At 38.0% G+C, this 9,382-nt stretch overlaps 1 long non-coding RNA gene across 1 annotated transcript; it reads right to left on the minus strand.

Moving 5' to 3' along the window:
• Window positions 1-2,290: 2,290 nt before the first annotated feature.
• On the minus strand, window positions 2,291-2,748 carry LOC114477503 (uncharacterized). Its single transcript, XR_003675710.1, has 2 exons — window positions 2,611-2,748; window positions 2,291-2,473 (listed from the first exon to the last, which is right to left on the minus strand). It is a non-coding gene; the product is annotated as an uncharacterized LOC114477503 (long non-coding RNA).
• Between the last annotated feature and the right edge of the window lie 6,634 nt (window positions 2,749-9,382).

Here is a 9,382-nt window from a genome sequence, read left to right on the forward strand (position 1 = left end):
CTGGTGCTAACTTGGAGCTAGCGTGTGTTTTGGCTCCGAGCCATTCTGTTTCCACCAACATAGCTCCAGCTCTCGGAGCCAAAAACCGGGGCTACGCTGGCCCCACATAGCTTCTGGTCTACAGCTCAGCTCTGAAGTGGGCGGGTGGTAGGCGGGGTTATCCACGGTCCTCCAAAAATGAAAAGCAGCCATTTTTTAAACTGGCGAGCGGCTGGATGCGTTAGCGCAAATCCGGCAAAAAACATTTAAAAGTGAGTCCAAAATGAGTCAAAGAAGACAGAGCAGTGGTCAGAGGAGGAGGACATTGTTTCCTGGTACTGTGCATGTCTGAAGAGGGTCAGGGGAAGTGGACGGAGCCCCACGGACCGAACAGAGCTACAGCCATGGAGAAGTTTGTCCTGTAGAACTGTTACTAATCCTGGTAAGTTTCATTTCACCCTGTTGTTAAACTACTACCAATATTAGTTTGCTACAATATTCCCTCATCAATATGATGAACGTTACGTCTACCGTGGTGCAGGCTAGCCAGTTAGCCGCTGGTTAGCTAGGAAACGATAATACTTTAATATTCCTGAAAGCAGCAGCAATATATCATTAACCTGTATTCAGAACTTCCCTTATTGTTACACAATGGTCATGTAATAATATTACTGAACTATGAGGTAACAACGTTTTAGAGTTAGATTTAAAGGTTCATCTGTAGCTCAGCTCGTCTTCATCTCAGAACACATTCAGTAAGATTCATTCATTTTATGCAAACATGTACAATATTATCTGTTGGTCCATCCTAAAATATCATTAGTTTATGAACAAATTAAACTATTATTAAGAACTAATATTGTTTTCTATTCCTGGACAAAATCAGGCACATTCTTATTCAAAAAACATTGCACACTCTTTATTGTACAATTGTTTTACTATATTTGAGTTACTGTCTTGAAGTTTGGGGAAATACATACATGACGAACATCCAATTGTTATTCATAATGTAAAAAAGATCCATCAGACTCAGACATAACGCTGAATACAGAGAACACACACATGGATTATAGTTAAAAACTCCAGATCTCAAAACTGTCCAAATGATTTATAAAACAAGTAAAGGTTCACTTCCAAAAGGTTTGCAAGAAAAGATTTTTAAAGAGAGAAGGGGAATATAATTTAAGAGAACTACCTTTCAAGATGAAAAATGCTAGAACAACAGTCAAAAGGATGATATAACAATATCAGGGGTTCAATTATGGAACTGCATAAGGGATGAAATAAAACTACATAAATCAGTTTAAAAAGTTTTTAAAATCATATATTGTTAGTAAGTCTAAGAAAGAAGAGCAACAATTTTACCAAGTACATGGCATATATACATTCATGTGTATGTACATATGTATATATGTTTGATGTGAATGTATACACTGTATATATAAAACTTGTGTAGAATATATAGTTAAAATAGTAATATAAGCTAAAAAAAATGTTGTGTGTGATTATCTAGAGAGCTTTGTTTAGTTTTGTTGTGATAAGGTAGGTTTGTATAAGCTTTGCTTCAACCTACACACTTTTGGCTTAAGGATTACACAGTTGAGTGTTTGTTTTTGTATTTTCTTATTGTGGAGACTGCTGAAATAAATAATAAATTCAAATATTTTTAATGCTTCTATGCAGAAAAAAAAGGAGGAAGATGTTAATGCAGATTTTCTTCCATGGAGCAGTCAGAAACACAGTTCATGGACCAGAACCATGTCCATGGTCCATAACCTCCAGCTCATGATGAACTCCACAGCACTGGTTGGACTGGTCTTGGTTCTGGAGTAGATAGAGACAGGCTTTGACCCTTTCTAATAGAAAACCCACAATAATTTTTTAAGTAAATGTTAATATATATTGAGTTGATTTGTACATCTATTTTTACTTTGTGTAAATAAAGTTACTTATTTTGTATTCTACAAGGACTTTGTTCATTGTTTGTTGCCTACTTGTAAGCACACACATGTATTTTATTTCTATTCAGTTAATTTAATTACTTATTACATCCACTTTTTTGCCCTGCGATAGAAACATAACCTGCTGTAACACACACTATTGGGTTTGTATTTTTTTTATTTTGATACATTTATAAAATTGAAGTTCATACAATACTCACCTAATGAATAGGACATTTAAATAGAATGCAATTAAGATTTCCTCAAAACAAAATTTATTGAAACAAATCAAACAGCAGCAATAGTTATAAAACAAATGTTGGAGTCAATAAGGTGTCGTTGATCATTAATAACACAAGTTGAACAACATGATGAGGACACAAACATTTTAATAAAGCATCCATTCAGTCACACACAGTAAGTCCATGGTCCAAATATAGATGAATAAATAACATCAGGACTCTTTAGTTTGACACAAACTTGTGCTGATTCTGGTCGTATTGAGTCCCACCAACAGCATGGTCACGGACGTGCACAGTCAGCATTAAGAGCATCTATAATGATAAACAAACATATCAAAATCAACTTATTGTCTTTATCTGCTGTACTTATGCAGGTGTAGTTGAAGCTAAGTAGCTTAGCAAATGCTAACACGGTCATTGTTAAGCAATAAAACGTCTTTGATAATTACCTGTGTTCACAAATGTTGTCGCAGATTCCTGTGACTCCAATGAAGATGGTAACATTTGTTCAGCAGAATCTTTACGTAGGATCAGATAGTATTCATACGATGTCAACAGTCAAAACATGGGTTTCATTATGACGCAAGTGCTCATGGGTAAACTGTTACATAATCAGTGACGTAGTGACGTATTGTGGTGACGCAAGGACGTGGCTCCAACTTGCCGCTGCTGCGGTGGAAAACCAAACCGGTTCTTCAGCTAAACAGGAGGAGCTCTGAAGTAGCTCTGGCTCCAACCCCAGCTCCAAAAAAAAACTTCGGTGCTCTTGGTGGAAAAGCCCTATTAGAGACCAAGCATTCTGCATTAAGAGACAAGCCTTTGGAGTATTTTGAACAAAAAAAGCGTGAACAAGAGAGACAGAATCAATTATTAAGGGCCACCACATCAACTAATACAAGTGCACTGGGAGCATCATTCTAGGTGGCTAACCGTATTGCTAAGGCTAAGAAGCCATTCACTATTGATGAAGAATTGATCCTGATCATTTCTGAGCATTATATTTTGAAATTAGGCAGTGGCTATCCGTACGGTTGCCGTATCAATATACCAATTCTCTATCCAAATGTAGCGCCCCTATTTGGCCAGTTTAGGTCACATGACTAAAACTAAACCTTACCCTAACCCTAACCCTAAATTGTTGCAATATTGGGTTATAACCTAACCCTAACTGTAAACCTAACCCTAAACCCAACCCCAACCCTAAGACGCTACATACTTGTACTTCGGTAACTGTACCAATAGCACCGGGGATTGACCGTACGGCAACCGTACAAATAGACACATTAGACGTGAAACAACAAAGAAATACAGAGTGTTATAAGGAGGTTCTGAAGTTCTGTCTTTCTGCAGCGAAGCCTCGCGGGATGAGGTTTGATGGGAGTTATGAGGCTCCTGCCCAAAGGAATGTTCAAAGTTTTATTTTGTGGAAATCTGTAATGGAAACCCAACTATTGTCTCCCATTATCCCAGATGGGACCGCTGTTTGGGACCGCTGATGTAAAGGACAAAAACTAGGTTCAACTGTTATGTTTGTGAAGCTTTTTGGATCTCAAATGTACCACAGCTACTCTCATGCATGTTATACTGTATGCACTGTATTCATAGGTTTGAGTGTGGACTGAAGTAATATGAAGATAAATGAATGGAATGCTCCACCTTCTGCTGTTTGTTTGATTTCTTTCCGTTTACTGTTTAACATATGTAGAAGCAGCTGGTGGTGTAGGAAGAGCAGGTACAATTTACATCAGCACAAAAAAAGAACCTGATTGTGTGCTTGTGTAATAAAACCGTGTAGAATTGTAAACCCGCCCATTATAAATGATAGCATGCTCTGCAGGGTGATGCTCTGTATAATCAAGCACTGTAACAATTCCTTTCTTCCAAAAACAGCTCCTTCCTTTCTCAGAGACTGACAATAAGTCATGAAATGCCTAAAAATAGAGACGCCAAGAGATGCGATGGAGAAGTAAAGAAAGCAGCTTTTAAGTTTCTAAATAGAGCTGAGGGAAAATGAGTATATTGTCCCGTTCTCGTTTCACATTGCCGCTTTCTGTGAAAGGATTTATTTTGGATTTCACAGTTGCCATCACACTTAAATGATTCTGATGTTGGAGAGCTTTTAATAGTTCTTGGCATTGATTTCAGAGGCAGCTTTGAATCATGGCTTAATGTTTTGAGGGAATAACAATTAATTTGCTGCGATGATTGATGTAAGGGAAACATGTTTCGCCGCACAGGGGAAAGGAAACATTTCTGACACATTCAGCGGCAACCTACATTTTCCACTGGTTTATAATCCAATTAGCGGCGCTGCATTCATACTGGGCTGAAGCATAAACATAAATCTGTGCATCTTACAAACTGTAATTGATAATGAAACAGCTAAAGCTCCAGAAAATGACAACAAACAGACCCATATATTCCCTGCAATATTTCATGTGACTGTGTAACTCCATAATAGTTGGATAGTCCTGATGTTCCTCTTTTTTAATACCAGCAGAAACAAAATCATCTTGTCAATATTCTTCATGTCAAGCAATGTTCTCATTAACTACAAAATGTAATTACTGTTATTCATAGAAGATTAAAATGTATTACTTTATCTAGACATGTATGATCTACTTTCTAATCTTAAACACATTGTTTGAGCCAAAGCATTTCACAAGAAAAGTCTCTACTCCAGTGGTTCTCAAACTTTTCACCGCCAGAATAAAGGTTCCAGAGACCAGGGACCCCCACTGTAGCTGAAGGTGGTTGAACACAGACATGAACATTGAAGAACATGTGGAGACAGGACCATCTATGAGGGGGAATAAAGGGGAGAGATTTTTGGGGTCCATCCATAAAGTCAGCAAAATGATGGTCCATTGTTCTATGAATCTGTGATAACCACATTTATTTATTCATCTGAATAACATCCACTGTTATCCAGGAAGTTTATTATTATTTGAGCCATAGTATATAGTCATCTTAAAGATGTAAATCCATGTTTTAATCAAAAATAAAATGTGGTGAAATGGGATTTAGTTTTTGGACCAAAAATGATCATTTTTGTTTTGTCTCTGTTGAGTTGAGCTGAAGAAATTTGTCTGACATCCAAACATTTAAAGGTGCAGTCTGCAACTCATATAAAAGTTTCTGTTTGTGATATTTGCTAAAGCTGTCACTATGTGAGGTCAGTTTTACATGAAACTAGTAGTTTGTGACGAACTTAGCCCCGCCCCTGCTGCTCCTGCAGCCTTTGGCAGATTGCCAGAATGCACCGCGACCGAGCAAAAAGACCCAATCAGAGCCAGGATTGTGTTTGATGGACTGTCTGACAGCTGTTGCTCACAGTCTCCGCCCCTTTCCCAAGGCTGGAGCACCATCTTTTTTTACAGTGTATGGTCTGGAGGAGTAGAAGATGGAATTAGCGACTTTTCTGCTTGAAAGGTAATTACTGTTGCTTGATTTACATTATGTTTGATTTGTAATTGTTTCATATGTAAAGCTACATACATGAAATGTGTTCTCTGCATTTAACCCATCCCTGAGGAGCAGTGGGCAGCCACAGTTCAGCGCCCAGGGACCAGTTACAATCAGTTCCATTTTTAGTAACTGTTATACCGCCTCGTATTGCCTTTGAGATGGTCTGACGTGTTTGTGACCCAATGCAACGCAGCGGTTGGACAAAACAGTGGACCATCACCTTAAATGGACTATTCCTGTAATAAGTCGTGGAGAGGATGACAGGAAAGCGATGTAGCAGCTCCGGTGAGTGCTTGAAGCAGCTGACTCAGCTGATTGACTTCGCTGCTGCTGCTGCACGGCACACACACACCTTGAAACAGTGTTTGTTGGTCTCACAATCACAACAGCCGCTTAAATATCTATGTGTTTTACTGTAATGTGCAGTTTTTTGGCTGAAAACAATAACAAGTGTGTGAATAGCAAAATATGCCTACTCATGAATATGCATAGGTAGACCTCAAAACAGCCTGTTTTTAGAACTGCTCAGAAAGTCACTTTTCAGAGGGCTAAAACTCCTGAAAACAGGCCAGTTTGGGAAAATCAACCTCAAATACTATGTTGTTGAGGTTCTTAAAACAAATGGAGATGGGTGAAAACTAGCATAATAGTGGACCTTTAAATCATCGAGACACTGAGTTAGGAAGTTTATGGGACTAAGACAAGGTCATCTCAGGATAGTGATATGTAAAAATGTGAATGGGATAAAGAATTATTGATAACATTGTAATGATTACAGTGAATGTCTCTGTATCTCAGCATTGTGCATCATATGTTCTGGAAAAAGCTGTAGCATAAGCTTGAAACTAGGCCTCTGACACCTTTCATAATCCAGTACTTCCAAATATTTTTAAGAAGCAGAATGTTCGTACCTAAAGGCGCACTAATGTAGCAGGACTTGTGTGTAATATTTGAGCTGTGCATATTTTGACAACACATGGTCTGCTTTTACACACGTTTCAAATGAGAATTTATGAAATTGTAGTGTCAGACCTTCAATACATGTTCCTGATTAATGAGCCACTTACAAATCTGTCTACACAAGGTTACACGTGGAACACATGAGAAAAACTACCTGCTTCGTGGATTTATTCCAATAATTTACCCCCAGAACTGAAACACACTCTTACTAACTTAGAACAATATAACCAGTGTCAATTTAGGCAGCAAATTTTGATTTTTTTTTAGACTTAGTTCTTTTGAATAAAATGCAATTTAGCTTTAGTCAAAATGTAGTCATTAGCACTATTTCAGTTATAGTTTAGTTTTAGTCAGCTAAGTTACATTTATAAAAATGTACATACATGATAAGAGTTTGATTTTGTTTTTTTTTAAAAATAAAATTCCCATTGATCAGCTTGATATTGGACGGTATCAACACACAGACATATTTAATGTGACAAGTGTTTCCATCCCATGTGAGGAAATCATTGTTTTATTTTTATTAGTCCACAAAAATATAAATATATTTTGATATCATTTTTGTCCACATGTATTCTTTAACTCATTCAGTGTCAGCCATTTTCAAAATTTCTACCCCCTCAGTGCCAGCCGTTTTTAGAGCATTTTGACTAATTTTTAAAGACCCACAGAATATGTTGTACTATGACAATCTGAATTCTGACACCAGATTCTGAAAGATTAAAGTCACTGTTTCTAGCTTGTTTGGTTTGTCCGTAATCAGCAGTTGAATAGAGGCAAGTTTCACACAAATCGCCAGTTTGTGACAAAAAGCTGAGAAAAACGTATTTTTCTGAAAAAATCTATTAGTGACTTCAAAGCAATTTTTCTTTTTGCTTTAGGGACACCTCAACATTGGTTTCTTTCTATAAAACTCCAAAAACAACACTTAGACCAGGATTTTGATGGCAACATTATTATCATTTTGTTATCTAAGTCAGAGTGAAATGGATTTCTTACTGTATTTTGGCATCCCTCCAAGTCTCTCCCCCGTCAGTCTCCACACACAACTTCCTCTCACCTTTTGACCCGTTTCTTTTTTTATCATTTTCTCTCACCATCGCCACACTCTCAATATTCCACTCAGGTTCCACACATGCTCTGATTGAGTGTGTGCTGCTGTGCGCTGCTGGGAACTTCAGCATCAACTCTCGTAGCTCCATTTTCTGTCTTGCAAACTCTTTCCCTCTTCCTCTGACCTCTGACCATCGTGGGTGATCGCTCATCCAAAGGTGCACTGCTGCCACCTACATGGCACCAGTCACTACATCATTGTCCACGTTAGATATTCACCGCAGAGCATCGTCACACTGTCTCCTAGCAACCCAAGCCGAAACATACACAATTGACGTCTGGCACTCAATGAGTTAACTAGCCATAGTCTAGTTATTGTCACTTGTCACCACCAAAAATGATGTTTTTTTCTTTTTAATAAAAACAAAAAACACACAAAGAAAAAAATTGTGGACCTCATTAAGCTGTTGAAGAACATCTGGTTGGTCATTGTCCTTTCTTATTCAGTGCACAGATAAAAGAAACACTCTTTGTTTTTGTACTAAAAGATAATGTCTGGTAACCAAAAATGCGTGTTCGGCTGCGAAAGTCCTCAGAATTTGAAGAGTCTACTCGCTAGAAGTGGTTGGAATTTATCTCTGGGAGCACGCAACACACCATCCAGCATCCTTTAGTCTGTGACCGTCACTTTACAGAAGACTGCTTGATGAACCTTGGCCAGTTCCAAAGTGAATTGTACAGTTAATTATGTCTTGAAACCGGAGCGATTCCCACAATAAAACCCACTGATGGAGAGGCCTCAGCCGTAAGTAAAATAAACCTCGAGCAATATGTTAGCCATACTAACTTCTTTGTCTTTACATTTGAAATACATTTGAAAGTAAGTATAAGAATATGCACAGTTTAGAATTAACAGGATAATAGTCTTGCGTACCAGACTAGGATTTGCCACTTTCACACTGGCTATTGAATGTCCTGAATGACTGTTGTTTATGCTAATGTGTGTGGGGGTGAGAGGGGGTAGTGATTCACAAACTGTCTCTTCTCTGGAAATGTTTACAAAGTTTGGTGTTGCCCATGCTGCCGGGGCTCCGTCATGAAATGGGAGGCACTCCCACGGGGAGAGGCGGCGCTCCGAGAAACCGTGCATCTCAACTTCCATGTTGAAAGAAATTTAGTCATTTTTATTAATAAATTAGTATTTTATTTTGCAAAAATGTAAAATATTACCGATATGTGGCTGTAGTTGATTTTGGAAGGTCTTAATATAGCATGATATAGGACCTTTAATGTTTGCAGCTCTTGTTTAATCCAGCATGATACTAAAAGTGCTCGCTGGTTTACTGAAGTAGCATTCACAAAGTGGTTTGATTGTTGGTAATATTTGCCACATTTTCGCTGAAAAAACTGAAGCGGCTTGTCAGCGTGGTTGGGGTGTAACGTCTTTAAATGACGTCTTCATTTATTTGGCTTCATGCTGTCCCCTGCCAACATGTTTAGACACGGTAAACACAGAGGTCTTTCCTCGTCTCCTGCCGTAGTCACACTAAAACCAAGCTCTACATACGCTCCGTCATTATTCCTTGTCTTAGCTTTCACTTTTGTTTGTCTCATTATCTCAGTCTCTCTCAGCCTTTCTTTTCATGAAATTACATAAAATGACCACAAAAAACAAAATGATACATTACACCAAAAGATGCAGAAGTATGCTGACACAGGCAATTATTTTTTTGATAATAT

The sequence above is a fragment of the Gouania willdenowi genome, chromosome 16, assembly GCF_900634775.1.
Source record: "Gouania willdenowi chromosome 16, fGouWil2.1, whole genome shotgun sequence".
Lineage (NCBI taxonomy): Eukaryota > Metazoa > Chordata > Actinopteri > Blenniiformes > Gobiesocidae > Gouania > Gouania willdenowi.